The sequence below is a fragment of the Nicotiana tomentosiformis genome, chromosome 4, assembly GCF_000390325.3.
Source record: "Nicotiana tomentosiformis chromosome 4, ASM39032v3, whole genome shotgun sequence".
NCBI classification, from domain to species: Eukaryota; Viridiplantae; Streptophyta; class Magnoliopsida; order Solanales; family Solanaceae; genus Nicotiana; species Nicotiana tomentosiformis.
In genome coordinates, this window is record NC_090815.1 from 98452319 (window position 1) to 98471634 (window position 19316).

Here is a 19316-nt window from a genome sequence, read left to right on the forward strand (position 1 = left end):
ATGGTAAATCCCGGTAACAAAAACTTGGACTTTAAATTGGGACTAACTGTAGTTTTCTTTTGAATTCCAAGACCTGGTTGCCTTACTTTTGACTAGGTTATTGACAAATAGGTTATTGACAAATAGGTTAAAAGGAATCCACCTCGAATAAGTCAAGTAAAAAATCAACATCTTACAAAGAAGCTTCTGAAAAATTTAACGCGTCAAAATTACGCCTACATCTTCTCTTCTTGATGTATATGCTATAATATTCTTGACCTAGTTTCATTAGATACGAAATTACATTTTAAGAAAAATAAAAATTTGAAACTTGTGATCTTAAACATTTCATAATATTTGAGTTCAGAGACGAACCTACCTTGCTGTTTGAGGGGTCATGGGACCCGTTACTCTCAACAGAAACCATGTATATATATATTACATATGTATATATATATTTGCAAATACAGATGAGACCCCTTAAATAATTTACTTGTGCCTCAAATACAAAAAGCTTGACTCGAGGAGTGGTTGAGTGGAGTACTTAAGTTTCTTCCCTTCCGTGGTTGATTTGAGTTTGAAACCCATGTTTAGCCTTTTCTCCTTCTTTCTATTTTAGTTATTTGAATTCAACATAATTTAAATTTAATAGCAAACCGTTTTTTTTTTGTTTTTTTTTTCTAAATTCAACTTTAGTTTAGTACTAGTACATGATGGTTAACTTAATTAATTTTATCCTTTTTTTTAAATCTCACCCTTCATATCAAAAATCTCAAATTGCAACTTATTGCTCCACAAATAATAAAAAAATATAAATCTTTTCTGTCACAAGCTTCTTCAATAATCACTTTGATAAAGTAGTGGGCATCGCCAACTCTTACTCCACAATGGCAACCGAGAGATTGAGACTCTTCTTCAATTCTTCGACTACTAACACACCCTTTTGATCACAAACTCCTTTTTAATTTGAGAACAAACTAGAAATTGTGAAGTTTAAAATAGGCTTAAATCAAACATCTTCCCTTCCCGTAGCACCCATCTTGCGAATAAATATCTCTCTCTATGTTCGGTGCTTTTTCTTTCTTTAGAATCTTTTTTAATACTTAGATGATAAGTTATTGATAGTAATCATTAATATTTTAAAGAGTTGCACACCAAATTTTATCGCTAATAATTAGCTTCTAGTTGCACGCCAAATTTTATCGCTAGTAATTAGCATATAATGGTACCCCCGTCGCACTCAAATTCTGGATCCGCCTCTATTTGTGTGATAAAATAAAAGGTTTAAATTTAATTAAATTATTTTTAAATAATTTATTTTTCTTGGAATAACTAATAAGAAAATAGTGATCATATAAAGTGCATGTGAACACAAAGGTAATTGTTATTCTACTTTCAATTCATCTTATATCCTGTATTCCACAAAAATATATTTATAGTTTACTTGGTCGTCAAGTCATCCCAAATATTTCTACAGCTAGTCAATTAAATATTATATCCGTTTCAATTTATGTGAACCTATTTTTTATGGAATAATTTATAGCCACACAAAATATATGTGTCTCATTTTATACCACACGTTCAAAAATCTTCTCTCTTTTTTTAAACTTCGTGTCCAGTCAAATGAGTCCACGGAGGAGTATATGCTTTTGCCATTCAAGTTGTAGTATATATATTGACAACCTTGATACTTGTTACCATATAGTAGTAGTTCCTTTTTCTGTTATTATGCCGACTCTCGCTAAACTTTTCCATCATTTTCACGAGCTGATAAACATTTTCTTCTCTTCATGGCTTCCTCAAATTTTGAGATGTCTACTGCTGGTGTTTATTATTTTATTTAGTTCATATGTACGTTGGCTCGAAAAAAACAAGCACAAGGAAATGATGATAGACAAGAAATGCTCTAAATTTGTGTATAATAGAAGAGCAAAAGAGCCACTTGATTGTGCGATTTGCTTACTGGAATTCGAGCACGGAGATAAAGGAAGGAAGATTAAAAGTTGCAGTCATATATTCCATGAAAATTGTTTGGATAAATGGGTGATGCACGGCAAGGGACAAAACAGTAATTGCCCGGTTTGCCGGAGTGTGATTATACCGAACTATATGGTTGAAGAGATCCAGGAAGTTGAAGATGGAGGACTGAGGTTTAATCTCTTTGAAGAAGAACTTGCTCTTCTATTGCTTTCTGGCTTGAGTAATGGATGTTCTACTTACAGGTGTTCTTAGTCACAAATTTTTTGCTTTCAGTTGTTAAAACGATCTAATTAATAACTTAAACATACTTAGAATTCCAAACCTACTATTTGTTTTTGTAATTTAACACTAAAAGTATTTCTTGAAAAGTTTAGTCAGACACAATCTGTTATCAATCATAAATTGTTTCTATCCAAATGTCCTTTTCGCAAAAGCTATTTTGATAAAAGTAATTCTCAAAGTAGGCAATTCTTAGACGCTTAGCCAAACATGCTCTGAGCAAAGTTATTTTCATGACAAAAATTTAGCAGAACTTTTTAATTTTCATAATAAGTAAAATTAAAAATCTGAAAAAACGAGACAGTTAATACTACTATTATAAGTTAAATTATATAGATAATTAATTTTTACACTATCAATATATACAACTCAATTAGTAATATTTACAAAATAATTCGATATCTCATAGTAGAAAAAGAAAAGCGTAAAAGACCAGCCACATTTTGGAAGAGTCAAATAAGCCAAATTGACGAGCGTTGGGCCTAGTCTAGATCCTGGCAGTCGGAAACAAGAGGGACTAGTTGCACATAGAAAACAACAAAAACATTGAATTTGAGTCATGCATACTAAAAAAAAATTGACCTTTGGAACTAATTGGTACGACAACAAAAAAAAGTCTTTAGCGGCATCTTTAGCGGTAAGTTTTTATTCCCCCTAAATTATTTACTACAAAAGTCCAAATATACCTCGTTATATTCGAAAATGGTCTAAAAATATCACTCGTTATACTATTGAGTTATTTATACCCCTGCAGTCATACTTTGGGTTCAAATATACTCTTCATTTAAACGGAGGGACACGTGTCATCGTTCTGTTGGCCAATTCTAAATATCTCCAAATTAATTAAAAAGACTCATTACCCATACCCAAAAATCAATTTTCTAAAGCATTATTTTTTGTAAAAACTGAATTGTTTTTACTAAAAATTAAAAAAAATGAAAATATTTTTTTTTGCCAGTTTTTACAAAAACACTGCTTCAAAAAAACTGAAAAATATTTTCTAAACCAATATTTTTGTAAAAACTGGAAAAAAAATTAAAAAGCAATTAAATAATGGGAAAACTGAAATTTTTTAACTAAAAACTGAAAAAAAGAAAATATCTGTATTTTCAGTTTATGTTCCCTTCTTTAAATCTTTTAATGTCAAGTTGTACTTTAGGTTTATGGAATTTAGTAGCTTTAGTTAAAATTTAACTTTTCTTAATAAATTTATTGAATTTTGTAAATTATTAATTTAAAATGACCTAATTAATAACTTAAACATACTTAGAATTCCAAACCTACTTAGATTTAGTCCGGACTTTGAGAAAGATCCTTGTTGACTCTCGGATAATTGATACATACACAGTTACATAATGAAAATCGGAGGATAACGACCTTGAGTCACTCCGATCGAGTCCATAAGGCCCTTGAGAGTCATTGCTTAATGTGGTTCATATTTACTAAGTAAAGTTAGTAATAAACCAAGTCTTTTCTATTACGAAACTTAAATCTGATTGAACTAAGTGATCGATATGATATATTCAAACAATTTAATTCCATGAAGGTAATTATCCAATTATACATAAATAAAAATCGAATAATAACTACCCAAAATATTCAAAAAGTTTAAAAACCTAAGTGCTCTTAAGGGTGTTATGCGCGCAAAATAATAATTTAGTCGCTTTTTTTCAACTGATAATATACAAAATTATTCTAAAATGTGAGTAGAAAATAAACAAATCAGTTCAACTTAGGAATTCCTATTTCAAGCTGGAGATGTTGATGCATGTTTGAGGAAACAAACAACTGAGTGAACTCTTTCCTCTTGAAAGAAGAAAGGCAATGGAAATTTAAGAGTATATAAAGAGAGAGATTGGATGGGAAAGTGAGATTCACATGGGATCTAGTTGATTGTGATCGTCAGAAAAACAACGGAAAAGGGTGAAAATTATTCCCGAACTATCGAAAATAGCTCAAATATACCCTTAGTTTATTTTTGGTACTAAATTTATTCTCGCCGTCTAAAAATTGGATCATTATTGCCCTAAAAACTAACGGCTGTCACATAAGCTTTTGGACATATTTAAATATTACGGAAAAAGGATCAAAATTGCTCCCGAACTATATATCGAAAATAGCTCAATTATATCATCCGTTTGTGTTTGGTACCAAATATGTCCTTGCCCTAAAATCTAATGGCTGTCACATAAGCTTTTGGACCTATTAAAATACTATAATCATGTTGACATGCCAGTACAACAAGACACAAAAAAAAAAACCTTCTCCACCCGCAAGAACCCATTTTCTGCGAGGGGTTGCTGCATTTTCCGTGAAGGCACAGTGAAACACTTCAGATGGCCTACTAGCTAGGCCAGTGAGGATGGGAAGGATTAGGTGGTGTCTAAAAAGTGTATCTTTTTATGAGGTTTTGGGTCTAGGTCTTATTTGCGGTCGGTTTTCTTTTCTTTTATGTTGATGAAGGCTGGAAGTGGAAGGGTATAGTATTTTAGAGAATGGTCTCATTCTAATAGTTTTTGAGTTTTTTATGAGAGTTGTTTTTAAAAGGATATATCTCTGCAACTAATTTGTGACCTTTTTGAGTTATGAGCTTGGATAGCTAGCCATGGGAATACTGCAATATGCAGTTTTTGTAGTTCTCACCTTTTTTGTGATAAGATTTCTGATTTTAAGTGATAAAAGTTGGTATTTTATTTCTTGTATAGTAGTATATTGGAATTTTTTTTACAGATTTGTGAATCTTAAGAATAGCCCAACTAAATTTCTCATAATAAAATTGGTGTAGCTTTAATTATTTGGAAGGAGCAACACTTAGATGAGTCAACGAATGAAAATGGAGAAAGAAATTTTATCCGTGGGGACTTTTGTCAAGATGGAGGACCGTCTCTTGGAGATAGACTTTTGTTGTTCACATGAGCTCATGTGACAGCCGTTAGTTTTTAGGGCAATAATGGTCCAATATTTAGACGTCAAGGACATATTTGGTACCAAATACAAACGAAGGATATAATTGAGCTATTTTAGATAGTTCGAGGGCAATTTTGACCCTTTTCCATAATATTTAAATGTGTCCAAAAACTGATGTGGCAGCCGTTGGTTTTTAAGGCAATAATGGTCCAATTTTTAGACGGTGAGGACAAATTTGGTACCAAAAACAAACGGAGGGTATATTTGAGCTATTTTCGACAATGCAAGGATAATTTTGACCCTTTTTTCGAGTAAAGTTTAGCTTTCAGTACCTTTTGACTATCCAAGATGTTTGTTTCCCCTATATATCCCAAACTTGCTTCCTTTTACCATAGTATGTATGCACCCAAACTACCCATAATTTGTCTTTTTTCTGACATAGGTTCCATAAGCTTACACACTGTTGCCATATTCCATATTGATATATCTAGAATTTTAAGACCTCCTGCAACCTTAGGATAACATAGTTTCTCCCATTCCAATAGTGCTCTTTTGGTCAACTCTCCTCCACCTGTCCAGAGGAAATTTCGGCATATAGATTCTACCATCTGGAACACTTTCTTTGGAAACTAGATGGGAATTGCCCGTGTAGAGCACTGGCCCAGCATTGTAGATTTGAACTTACTATCATTCTCTAATGATGCCTTGGAGAATTAATTTGGGAATCCAACTGGGATGGTAAAAGAAGTCATAGGAAGTAACAAATTGGCAACAATTAAGAATGTCGACAACTCCTAATATTCATTACTCAAATATGGAATATACGAAATTCATTATTCATAAATTCTGCATAGTATTAGTTACTACTAAAAACCATCTGTTCTAGTGTCTATTACAAATATCACAATAAAACTTGCGTCTTAGCTATGTCATTATTTTGTCTTTTAACAAAATAATTGAATCCTTATTTAATTATCAAGTTGTACAGTAGAAACAGTTAGTGCAAAGTGGTGCATCCGATGTCTAATACCTAACCTATTGACTTTTATTACTTTTCTTTTCCTCCAAATCTTAGGAGCTTGACCTTTCACGTAGCCTGCAGGTTAAGTCACTGCGACTTAGTTTCAATTACACGAACACAAGTTCTGAAACAATGAGCCTTCTAAGCTTCTTTGAAGAAAACTGGTCAAAAATCTTGATTTGGTCGATCATAAGTTTCAGGAATGTGCTCGTGGATCAACCTCAACACCACTTCCAATCTGGCATCGATGTTTTCTTATTTCTCGAGACCCTGTACATGAACTGACTATTAACCATAAAGAAAAAATAATTTAATAAACAGGTAGAAATGCAAAACATAAACCTTTGTATCTAGTACGCATTACATCAATTAATTTGTTGTGTTATGGATATCGAAAGCAAATTTTTTAGAAGTATATATGATCTTATTCTTATAAGACATAAAAGTGACGCAGAGTACAGACATAAAACCCCGTCAGAAGATCTAAACAATATTATGGATGTGTGCTAGTATTTCTAGGAAGGGAAAAAGGAGGGAAGGAGGAAGAGGGATAAGTTGTACCTGCACATGTAGCTACAAAACATGGGAAAGAAGAAAGACAAAATGGTACACTAATCCACAAACAGCAAAAACATAAGCTTTGAATACACAAAAAATAACGATAAATCCAAGAGTAAAAGAAGGAAGAAGGAAAGGCAACTTGAAGACATTTAAAAATATTATAGTTGTTATGTGTGTTTAAGGAAAAAAGTAAATGTAGGTAATAGAAAAATATGCCTAGAGGACTCAAATTTATAACTTGAAAAGGTTCCAAAAGATGATAACTTCAGTAATTGAGAAGTAACGAGAACTATCAAAAGAGAGATGTCGTACTTATAAGGTAAGATAGAGAAGGTTGCAGAGGATAATAACTTTAATAATTGAGATGATATAAGGAGAACTATCAAGAGATAAGTGGTACTCAAAACTCATAAGGTGAGCTAGAGAAGTATTGTACTCACGAAAGTGATCTTACTAAGTTGAAGTTATAACAGTACACGTGCTATCTTTTATCTTACTTTCAACGATTTCAAATGGAGGAGAAAGAAGTATTATATACATTATATCACTGTAATAGGCAAGCAGATATCTTTAGCCACAAAAAAGAATAGGGAGACCAATTAATGAGTTGACTCTAAGTTATATGAACCTCATATTTAACTATTGCACGCAGCATGAAATTACTTGTCCTCTAATTACACCAAGTTTTTTAACTTTCGCCAATTAACGCTAAAATGACTTACGGACCTCCAATTCAATACCCGAACACGCTCCTAAGACCAAAATTACCTTACAGAGCTATAGGAACCAACAAAACTCCATTTCGGCGTTGTCTTCATTCAATTCAAACTACAGTTTATTCCTACGATTTAAACTTCCATTTTAGGGACTATGTGTCCCATTTTACTCCGAAACCAAAAATAAATCCTCCCGGCAAGTTACGTAACCACAAAATAAAATATAGGAAGAAATAAATAGGGTTTCGAGGTTAGTACTCTCAAAAAGACCGTCCGAGTCATTACAACAGTACGGGATGAGACACACTCAGAGTTGTCTAGAGCGTGTCTGTCTTTGGGTAAAGTCTCATTCTGCAAGTAATCAGTGAATTTATTATGCTAATTCCAAATTAAATTAGTCAATATTAGCTCATTTTTATTCTAGTTGATGATAGATTAGGGATCGCCCAAATAAGGAATGACTCGATTCCGAGACTATTTGATCCCGAAACGATATTTCTCAATAAGAGTCCATAGTTGTTGTTGTAGTCTGTGATATTAGCACTAGATTCGAGACTAGCATATATGTCTTAGTTTTCTCAGGATGCCTAATTTTCTTGGATTTGATCACGAGTTAAGAATCAATCGTTAAATCAACAGTTTTGCTCTAAGTGTAATGACTTGATCGGTCGTTTTGAGCTTCAGCGCATCGTTCAATAGTTCGAGGCCATGAGTAGCTTCACTTCAGGTATTATGACTTGTACGTGTGGTCGGAATTGAATTTCGGGAAGTTCGGAGTGGATTTGGAAAGAAAATTCTCATTCCGAAAACTTTAAGTTGGAAGAATTGGCTAAGGTTGGATTTTTAAGTAAACGACCTCAGAATCGGGATTTGAAGGTTCCGACAGGTTTGTATGAGGTTTTTGGACTTGGGCGTATGTCCGGATCGGGTTTTGGATGACCCGGGAGCGTTTCTCACCTATTGTGAAAGTTGACATTTTGTAAGAATTTCATAAATTTGGGTTGAAGTGCATTTCAATATTATCAGTGTCCGTTTGGGATTTCAAGTCTGAGAATAGCTCTTTATGGCAATTTTGATATTTGGAGCGTGTCCGAGAGTGGATTGGGAGGTCTGTATGTCATTTTGGGGTCATTTGGTGGAAGTTAGAAATCTTAAGGTTTATGAGAAGTTTGACCGGGAGTGGACTTTTTGATATCGGGGTCAGAATCCAATTCCGGGACTTGGAATAGGTCCGTAATATCGAATGTGACTTGTTTTCAAAAATTTCAGGTCAATCAAACGTGATTTGATGGGTTTCGGCATCGAATGTAGAAGTTTGAAGTTCTAAAGTTTATTAAGTTTGAATTATGATGTGATTCATGATTATGATGTTGTTTAAAGTGATTTGAGGCCTCGAGCAGGTCGGTGTTATGTTATGGGACTAGTTTGTGCGATTTGGACGGGTCCCGGGGACCTCAGGTGTGTTTCGGGATTGTTTCGGATCATTTCGGGCTGTTTTGGACTGCTATTGCTGGTGTCTAGTGTCCTTCTTCGCGAACGCGAAGGAAGTCCGGATTTCGCGTAGAGGAAATTGTGAGGCTGCTTGGTTGGCCTTCGCGAACGGGAACGCTAGGCAAGAGCTGGACAAGCCTTCGCGAATGCGGCCAAGGCGACACGAACGTGAAAAAGAAAGGGGGAGATGGACCTAAGGCCATTTGGCCAACGCAAATGCGTAGAAGGAATGCGAACGCGAGGGTTCTGGGCAGCTGGCCTTCGCGAACGTGATCAGAGTGTCGCGAACGCGAAGAGAGATTTATGGGCATGAGGTTATTGAGCCTCGCAAAAGCGAGGGATGTGCCGTGTTCGCAAAGAAGGGTTGCCTGGGCAGTGAGGTTTTTAAAAGACGGGATTCAGCCATTTTCCTCTATTTTTCATTTAGTTGGGCGATTTTTGGAGCTCGTGGAAGGGAGATTTTTGTCATCTATGTCAAGGTAAGTGATTCCCACCTATTGCAAGTTAAATACTTAGATTATATATGGATTTAGACTTGAAAATTTGTGGAAATTTGAGATTTTGAAGAAAAATCTAAAAATTTATATTTTTAGATTTTGACCACGAAATCGGACATGGAATTTAAAATAAATTATATATTTGAGTTCGTGGTGTTATGGGTAAAGTTTATCTTCGAAATTTTCGAAATTCGGGCACGTGGGCCTGAAAGTGATTTTATCATCTTTTCGAGCGGAGTTGAAAATTTATTTAAATCGAATTGTTGTGAGTATTAGAGTATATTTTTATGGGTTTGCACATTTATTGACTAGTTTTGGAGTGTTGGACATCGGTTTGAGTTGTTGGAAAGGCTTGGGAGCCGGCTATGAAACTTCGGAGCAAAGTAAGTCTCCTTTCTAACCCTGTAAGAGGGAATTAACCCCATAGGTAAAATAATTCAATATGTGCTCCTATTTGTGGGGGCTACGTACACACGAGGTGACGAGAATCCGTGCGTAGCTACTATTATGCTTAAGTCCGGGTAGTCTAGGATCCAAATCATGCTATACTTGCGATATTTGCAACCTTCTTGTTAATTTTATTTGCTTAAATCACACTGAACTTGGTAAAGGAATTTTTAAAAGGATAAAATTCGTTCTCTTGGCCGTTAAATGAGAATTTGGCATTTTCTTGAATAATTGCCCCTTAATAAATTCTTGACTTGGTTGTTTGAATGTGTTTATTATTTTGTGGAGCGGGCCGAACGCATCGACAGATTTAATAGATGCATCTATGGTTCGAGCCGTTCGACCCTCGGCAGTGCACAATTTATATTTATATGTTGGATTGGGTCGTACGACCTCGGCATGATTTGCGCATGATTGAATTGTTTGCTTTGGAATTTATGATAGTTGACTCATTGACCTGAGTTACAAAATGATAAACGATGAAAAATAAATTTGAAAATTTCTTATTAACAAAAGAATTGTTTACTTATTTCATGATATTGAGCTTACAGCCGTTCTACGTAATCCATGCTAAATTATATCGTTGGTATTTTATTTATAGCCCATAGTAAGTGTCGGAGCAGACCTCTCGTCACTACTTATTCGAGGTTAGACGGGATACTTACTGGGTACGCATTGATTTACGTACTCATACTACACTTGCTGCTCATATTTGTGCAGGTACATATATATCTAGTGGTCTTGTGGGCGCAGAGGCACGGTTATAGTGGGGACTTAGGTGAGCTGCACTCTATACTATGATTCGCAGCCAACAGAGTCTCCTTCAGAGTATTTATATTTTTTTTCCTTTCCAATTTGTATACCGGACAGATGCTATATTTATTTTACATTCCTAGTTGATACTCATGCACCTGTGACACCGGGTTTTGGGGGTGATTAGGGATTGTGCTATATTGAAATTGTTAAAAATATTATTATTTACACTGTAAATTCCATCTTTTATTATTTAATTGAAGGAAATATGATTTCAAAAATATTAAAATGAGAACCAAATTAAGTATTTATTTTTGGCTTGCGTGACAGCGGGGTCCGGCACCATCATGACCTTTAATGGATTTTGGGTCATGACACTGAGTCCCCGAGCTAATTCGCACCCTGTAACATATGCTTCATACTCGGTTTCATTGTTAGTAATAATGCAACTTTTATGAATTATGTAACTACTTCCCCAATAGGTGCATTAAGCATTGTCCCTAACCCAGGACTTTTAATACTTGAGAACATAATTGTGTAGAAGGTTCAAATCTGATAATTATCCCAGAAACAATATGTACTTCCTTTTTAGCTTCGGGCAATATGTTTGAGCTAAGATTAATCATGAAATCTATTAAACTTGTAATTTTATAGCCATACGTGGCTGATAAATAATATCATATTCACTAAGTTCGACTACCGATTTAGATAGCCTTCCTTACAGTTTGTGTTTTTGCAAAATATTGCATAATAAAAATATAGTGACTATGGGAATTTGATGACAATGAAAATAAAGCCTTAGATTTAGGGCAGTTTCTATTAATGCCAACTTCTCAAAACGTAGATATGTAGTTTCCGTGTCTAAGAGTATTTTATAATAGATTTGAGATTATGTACCTTTATCTCTTGAATTAAGATTACATTTAATGAGACATCCAAGACAATTTGGTACACTAGCAACCATCTTTCTCCTCGGAATTTTGAAGGTAATGATAGGTTGATGCTAGCTAGCGAGTCCGGATGATTCGACTTTTCGGGCTAAATCGACCGTTCGAAATTTTATTACTTTATTTTTTATTATTTAACTCAAGTTTCTTTTTTTGCTTGACCGGATTATAGCGGGGGTCAATATTGACCATACAAGCCATTACCTCTGATGGTATACCTATTATGTGGGCATGGGGGCAAGCAAAGCAATTTGCATTAACACATAAAAATTCAATCAACTTACCTTTAAATTCGGTGTCGAGTCCTGACCAACGTAAACCTTCCTATTTGGGAAGTCAACGATATATTTTAGTTCTTTAGCATTTGACCTCGTGAAATATAATATAATAAAAATAAAGCAGAGAAGAAATAATTCTTATTGAATGATCCTTGATAGGATGATAAGCCGAACAGAGCTTGAAGGGTCGAACTATAGCTAACTTGGGACCAGGATGCTATAAATTACAATGTGTAAAATTGTAGAGAAGAAAATTAGATGATTACAATAGTGGTAAAATGTGTCTATTTATATGGCTAAATCTAAGTAACCATTCTCCTTGAATTATAGGTCCATTATGAGTATTTGCTCAATCCATCTGTTACTTTTAAAAAACTTGTAACATCTGTGTAAATGCTGGAATTCCGTAACTTATGAGTCAATCACATGCCTGTTGAGTCAATCACGTGCCTGTTGACTCAATCTCGTGTCTGTTTAGTCAATTTCGTAATTGATTGCCTTGTTCTGCCCGTTATAACCATTTATTTCATTTATTGTACGTTACATAATAGATTTGAAACCGATGGCGTAATGATGGTAAATCCCGGTAACAAAAACTTGGACTTTAAATTGGGACTAACTGTAGTTTTCTTTTGAATTCCAAGACCTGGTTGCCTTACTTTTGACTAGGTTATTGACAAATAGGTTATTGACAAATAGGTTAAAAGGAATCCACCTCGAATAAGTCAAGTAAAAAATCAAACATCTTACAAAGAAGCTTCTGAAAAATTTAACGCGTCAAAATTACGCCTACATCTTCTCTTCTTGATGTATATGCTATAATATTCTTGACCTAGTTTCATTAGATACGAAATTACATTTTAAGAAAAATAAAAATTTAAAACTTGTGATCTTAAACGTTTCATAATATTTGAGTTCAGAGACGAACCTACCTTGCTGTTTGAGGGGTCATGGGACCCGTTAATCTCAACAGAAACCATGTATATATATATTACATATGTATATATATATTTGCAAATACAGATGAGACCCCTTAAATAATTTACTTGTGCCTCAAATACAAAAAGCTTGACTCGAGGAGTGGTTGAGTGGAGTACTTAAGTTTCTTCCCTTCCGTGGTTGATTTGAGTTTGAAATCCATGTTTAGCTTTTTCTCCTTCTTTCTATTTTAGTTATTTGAATTCAACATAAAAATTTAAATTTAATAGCAAACTGTTTTTTTTTGTTTTTTTTTCTAAATTCAATTTTAGTTTAATACTAGTACATGATGGTTAACTTAATTAATTTTATCCTTTTTTTTAAATCTCACCCTTCATATCAAAAACCTCAAATTGTAACTTATTGCTCCACAAATAATAAAAAAATATAAATCTTTTCTGTCACAAGCTTCTTCAATAATCACTTTGATAAAGTAGTGGGCATCGCCAACTCTTACTCCACGATGACAACCGAGAGATTGAGACTCTTCTTCAATTCTTCGACTACTAACACACCCTTTTGATCACAAACTCCTTTTTAATTTGAGAACAAACTAGAAATTGTGAAGTTTAAAATAGGCTTAAATCAAACATCTTCCCTTCCCGTAGCACCCATCTTGCGAATAAATATCTCTCTATGTTCGATGCTTTTTCTTTCTTTAGAATCTTTTTTAATACTTAGATGATAAGTTATTGATAGTAATCATTAATATTTTAAAGAGTTGCACATCAAATTTTATCGCTAATAATTAGCTTCTAGTTGCACGCCAAATTTTATCGCTAGTAATTAGCATATAATGGTACCCCCGTCGCACTCAAATTCTGGATTCGCCTCTATTTGTGTGATAAAATAAAAGGTTTAAATTTAATTAAATTATTTTTAAATAATTTTTTTTTTTTGGAATAACTAATAAGAAAATAGTAATCATATAAAGTGCATGTGAACACAAAGGTAATTGTTATTCTACTTTCAATTCATCTTATATCCTGTATTCCACAAAAATATATTTATAGTTTACTTGGTCGTCAAGTCATCCCAAATATTTCTATAGCTAGTCAATTAAATATTATATCCGTTTTAATTATGTGAATCTATTTTTTTTAAATCTGTACAAAAAAGAATGACCACTTTCTCTATTTGAAAATAATTCTCTACTTACAGGTGTTCTTAGTCACAAATTTTTTGATTTCTTGACTACTTGTTTAACAATGTTTTGTACGGTAAAAAAGAGAAAAGGAATAGGGGTTATAGTCCCCAATAATATATACTTGGTTTATGTTCCCTTCTTTAAATCTTTTAATGTCAAGTTGTACTTTAGGTTTATGGAATTTAGTAGCTTTAGTTAAAATTTAACTTTTCTTAATAAATTTATTGAATTTTGTAAATTATTAATTTAAAATGACCTAATTAATAACTTAAACATACTTAGAATTCCAAACCTACTTAGATTTAGTCCGGACTTTGAGAAAGATCAATCATTTTACAAAAACATTGCTTTAGAAAATTGCTTTTCAGTTTTTTTTTTAGTTTTTACAAAAAGAATTGCTTTAGAAATTATTTTTCAGTTTTTTTAATGCAATATTTTTCTAAAAACTAGGAAAAACTATTTTCGATTTTTTCAGTTTCTAGTAAAAAAACATTCAATTTTTTCCAGTTTTTACAAAAACATTGCTTTTCAGTTTTTTTTTCAGTTTTTACAAAAACATTGTTTAAAAAAATATTTTCGTTTTTTCAGTTTTTAGTAAAAAAAAAATAGTTTTTTCAGTTTTTACAAAAAAAGAATTGCTTTAGAAAATTGCTTTTCGGGTATGGGTAATGAGTCTTTTTAATTAATTAGGATATATTTAGAATTGGCCAACAGGACAATGACACGTGTCCCTCCGTTTAAATGAGGGGTATATTTGAACTCAAAGTACGACTGTAGGGGTATAGATAACTCAATAGTATAGCGAGGGGTATTCTTAGACCATTTTCGAAAGTATAGGGGAATATTTGGACGACCTGACATGTGTTTTTGAATACTAGCCTTAATTTTCGTGATTTGAAATCTCTCATAGCTTCATTTGATGTTTCTTAATTTGAGTGTGTGGTCCGTGTCGCTTTTTAGAATATTTTTACATAAAATTTTGAAGAAAAAGCGATTTTGACCTAAAATAAGGATTGGGTTGACCAAGATCAACATTTTGGTAAACGACTCCGGATAGGTGTTTTGACGATTCCGGTAGGTTTGTATGATATTTTTGAACTTGTATGCACGTTTGGTTGGGTCCGGGGTGACCCGCGCAGATTTCGGCGCATTATGTGAAAGATTGTGAAAATTGAGTTTTAAGTTGAAATTCTTGAGTTTTGAGGATCGATTCTTTTTATTTGATATTATTTTGATGATTTGAGGTATATAGCAAGTTTGTAGGATGTTATTACACTTGTGTGCATATACGAATTGGAGCTAGAGGGGATCAGGTGAGTTTCGAATGTGTTACGAAAGAATTTGGAACAGTTGATACATAGTTGTTGCTAGTGCCAACCTTCAGATCTCGCAAATGCGAGATATTACTGCGAGCCTCGCTTTTGCGAGTGGCTGCTAGCATCTGTGAAGGGGCTGGGGAATGTGCACTTCGCAAATACGAAGTTTTGATCACAAATACGAACTGGGGGAGCTCCGCAAATGCGAAATACCTGTCGTATTTGCCACACTTGGGTAGGCTGGTCAGCTTTGATCGCATTTGCACACGAGGGGCAGTCGCAAATGCGATGCTTTTGTTGCAATTGCAACTTCTAGGGGCCTATTGCACTGTTCGCTTTTGCGATCAGCATTTTGCAAATGGGGTCTTCACAATTGTGAACAAATACTTGCAGTTGGGTAAAAGATAAAAAAATCGGGAGTTAACTCATTTTACATTATTTTTCAACCCTAAGCTCTCTAGATGTGATTTTTGAAAAATACTTTCCTTCCAAATTCATTGGTAAGCACATTTAACTAGTTTTCAAATAATTTTAATTACTTTTCATGAGTTTTTAACATCAAATCTAGGAATTTCATAGTAGAAATTAGGGGTTTTGGGTAGAATTTAGGAATTTTGTAAAATTGAGATTTAGACTTCAAATTGAGGTCGGATTTTGAAACAAATTATATAACTGGGCTGGGGGATGTATAGGTGATTCAATTTTGGTCAAAATCTTGAGTTTTGACCAAGCGAGCTCGGGGTTGACTTTTGTTGACCTTTTCAATTTTTCTAAAGATCGAATCCTTTTCATTTGTGGGTATTTTCTAAAGCTTATTTTGGATTGTTTGAATAATATTTGGCTAGATTCGATTGATTTGATTGCGGAAAGAGGTAAGGCCGCATTTAACTTTGACTTGAGAGAATTCAGACTTGTTGGTTTATTTGTTATGTGAATTATGTGTGGGAACGTCGTATATGCGAGGTGACAAGTGTATATACATTTTCATGGGATAAAGCATGCGAGTTGTGCTATTTATCTTTGTATCCTTATTTATTCTATGTTATACTTCGTTACATGCTTTGATTTGCTACATGTCTTTACTTGTTATCCATGCCTTACTTGTTATCTGCCAATTGGTTGCTGCCTGTTTTAGTTTATTAATTCTTTAATCAATACCTACTTACATGATATATGTTCCTACATGTATTAATTATATATCTTCATTGATTAGTGTCTTTACTTGCCTTTATCGTATTTACTTTACTATATTTTGTTCGATTGTGGGAGTCTTTCAGCTATTCTTGTATTGATAATTTGTCGAGATTTGCGAATACGAGTCACTGGTTATGTTCTATTTTTACTGGTAGTTTCTTGATGTTCTATACGCTTTATTTCCTTTTGTGATGAGATTACAAAATTTAGTTGTGTTGAATTGTTCATGTTAATAAGTTAATATTGAGAACGGGTTGCGTGCCGCAATAATATTGACCCTCTAATATTATGTAAAGTATTTCTTCTAATTTCAGTTATTCTTATAGTACACACTATATATGACCTTCTATTCCAAAATAGACTAGTCATCCCAAATATTGTTGCAGCAAGTCAATTAAAGTAGAGCATATTTAGGCCTCATTTGTTTGCACTTAATGGAGGTCTGAATTTTATTTCATCATATCTCAGACATTAAGTTCGTTTATATTTTCTAGATCTGAATCTTAATCATTCAAATCTTAACCATTAAATCTGTTTGTTTTTTCGATTTTACAACCATTTAATGGGTCTGAATAGATCTCCATGATTAAGATCTACAACATAGTCTTGATATTGTTAAGATGTTATACATTCAAGAATTTATGTAAAAATGATATTTTACTATTACTCCTACACTTTCACCACTAATCATCATCACCACTGCTATCGATTTTCCCCACTATTATAGACTACCAAGTACCACCATCTTCAGCCACAACCACCACCGCTACCAAGCACGAATGACAGTTGTCACTACTGCAAGCCATCATTTACAACCATCATCATCAACCACTATTACCATAACAATCACCAATCCACAACTATCAATCATCATTATATATCACCCATCACTGTTATCAGTTGATGTTTGGTTATAATTACATATTTTTAGTGCATTACTTACCTTACATTTTGGGGCTTTAATGCTAAACTATATCATATTTGTGCTTAATTGAGTCTATTTTATTTGTAGGTGAATTGGAGATGAAAATAGAAGAAAAATAAGACCTACAAGTCAAAAGCGTGCGCAGGAGCAGTAAATGAGAGAACCTAGCGATGCCAGGCTTGAAGCCAGACTGAAGCTGGCGTTAAGCTGGCGACGCCAGGCTTGGGGCCAGGTCCAATCCGAGTTTTGAAGACTTAATTCGTTTCCGGGTTTGACTAGGACTTGTCCTACACGTTTAGGTCTTTTTCTATACATATAAATAGACCTAAAAACATACTTGGGGAGAAGATACTTGGAGAGGACGTTTTTGAGAGGAAAATACAAGCACAGAGCCGCCGTGGAGGCCGGAATTCATTAAGTTTCATCTTTCTCCCACCAAACTTAGTAATTTTTATGTTTCTTTGTATGATTTGTTGTTTGGCTGCCATGTCTATGTTGAGCTAAACTTCACGTTCTAGGGTTGTGGTTCTTTGATGACTATTATTATTAGGATATTGATTTTGCCTTCTTGATTTATCATATTGGTTTATTTAGTCAATCTTGCGCTTAATTATTTAATTGCTTGATCACCAATTGAATACAATCTACGGATCTAGAATTGAACTCAAAAGTGGAAATTCTAGATTGCATATAGGATTGAGTAGAGCAAGTTCTTGAACTCGGGCATCGGAAAATGGATTCGTGGTTAGGATAGACATATACCTAATTTTCTTGCTTGGTTGATTTACAGGAATTATAAATGTGTTCTTGTTGATTCTAACTTCATAGACATATATGCGTTAGGTTAGCTTAAATAGGCGAGTAAGAACTCGACAGATTTTTATGAGCAATATTAACCCTGTCAACGAATAAGCTAGATAAATTAGTCGGTCAATTCAAGTGAAGAATACAATAGGATTGTTAGATAGCCCATAACCCTAGATCGTCTTCATTACATTGATATCATAAAAAAATCTGCTCTTTCTCTGTTCAAAGTTCATTATTTATATTTTTTTATTTAATTAGTTTAGAATAAAATATTTTTAGGTTTAATTCTTGTTTAGATAATTAGGATAGTCTAATTTAGTTAATAGTTAATCACAAATCCTCGTGGGTTCGACATCCGACTTTTAGTCACTTTATTACTTGACGACCGCGTATACTTGCGTGTGCGTTTGGCCGCAATAAGTTTTTGGCGCCGTTGCCGGGGACTTAGAATTAGCTATCTTTCTAGATTAGACTTTTACTTTTAACTTTTTTTTTCTTTTTTAAATATTTTTAATTTTATAACTATTTAACTTTTCTCTTAGTGTGTTTCTAGTTCTCTCAACATGACATCTAGGGATGAAGTATCCGGAGGTAAGGTTATTGATGAAGACGCTTGGTTGATGGAAGACCGTTATGGCCCATCTTTTTGGTCTTGTCATGCCCTGAACTCTGGGAGGTCTGAATTTGAATATGGAAGTAAGGGTTGGTATTGGGACATATATTCTCGATTAAGGGAATATACGGAATAACGTTGTCTCTTAACAACGTTGGTGAATGATTGGTCTAAGGTGAGAGTTGATCTTGCACAATTTGGCTTGGTTGTGCATAACTTGGATGCAAATTTGAATGCAAAGGTTGATGCGTGTAATGGCCAACAATTTAATGATGAGTTGTGTGAAGCTGAAAAACATCTTCTAGACCAAATTGAGGAGCTAAAACGAGAATACCAATCATTAGACCATATTTATTTTTAGGATGCCAATGTTGAGAAGAGTGATCTAGAGACATACGAGGGAGTAGATAACATTACTTTGGGAGACTTGAGTGTGCGTATATATGAGGATGTAAATAGTAGTACAATTCATGAGTCAGG

The 19316-nt window shown here is 33.8% G+C and overlaps 1 long non-coding RNA gene across 1 annotated transcript; it reads left to right on the forward strand.

Moving 5' to 3' along the window:
• The first annotated feature begins 1695 nt into the window (after positions 1 to 1695).
• LOC104094301 (uncharacterized) lies at positions 1696 to 14116 on the forward strand. Its single transcript, XR_685851.2, has 2 exons — positions 1696 to 2201; positions 13996 to 14116. It is a non-coding gene; the product is annotated as an uncharacterized lncRNA (long non-coding RNA).
• Positions 14117 to 19316: the final 5200 nt, after the last annotated feature.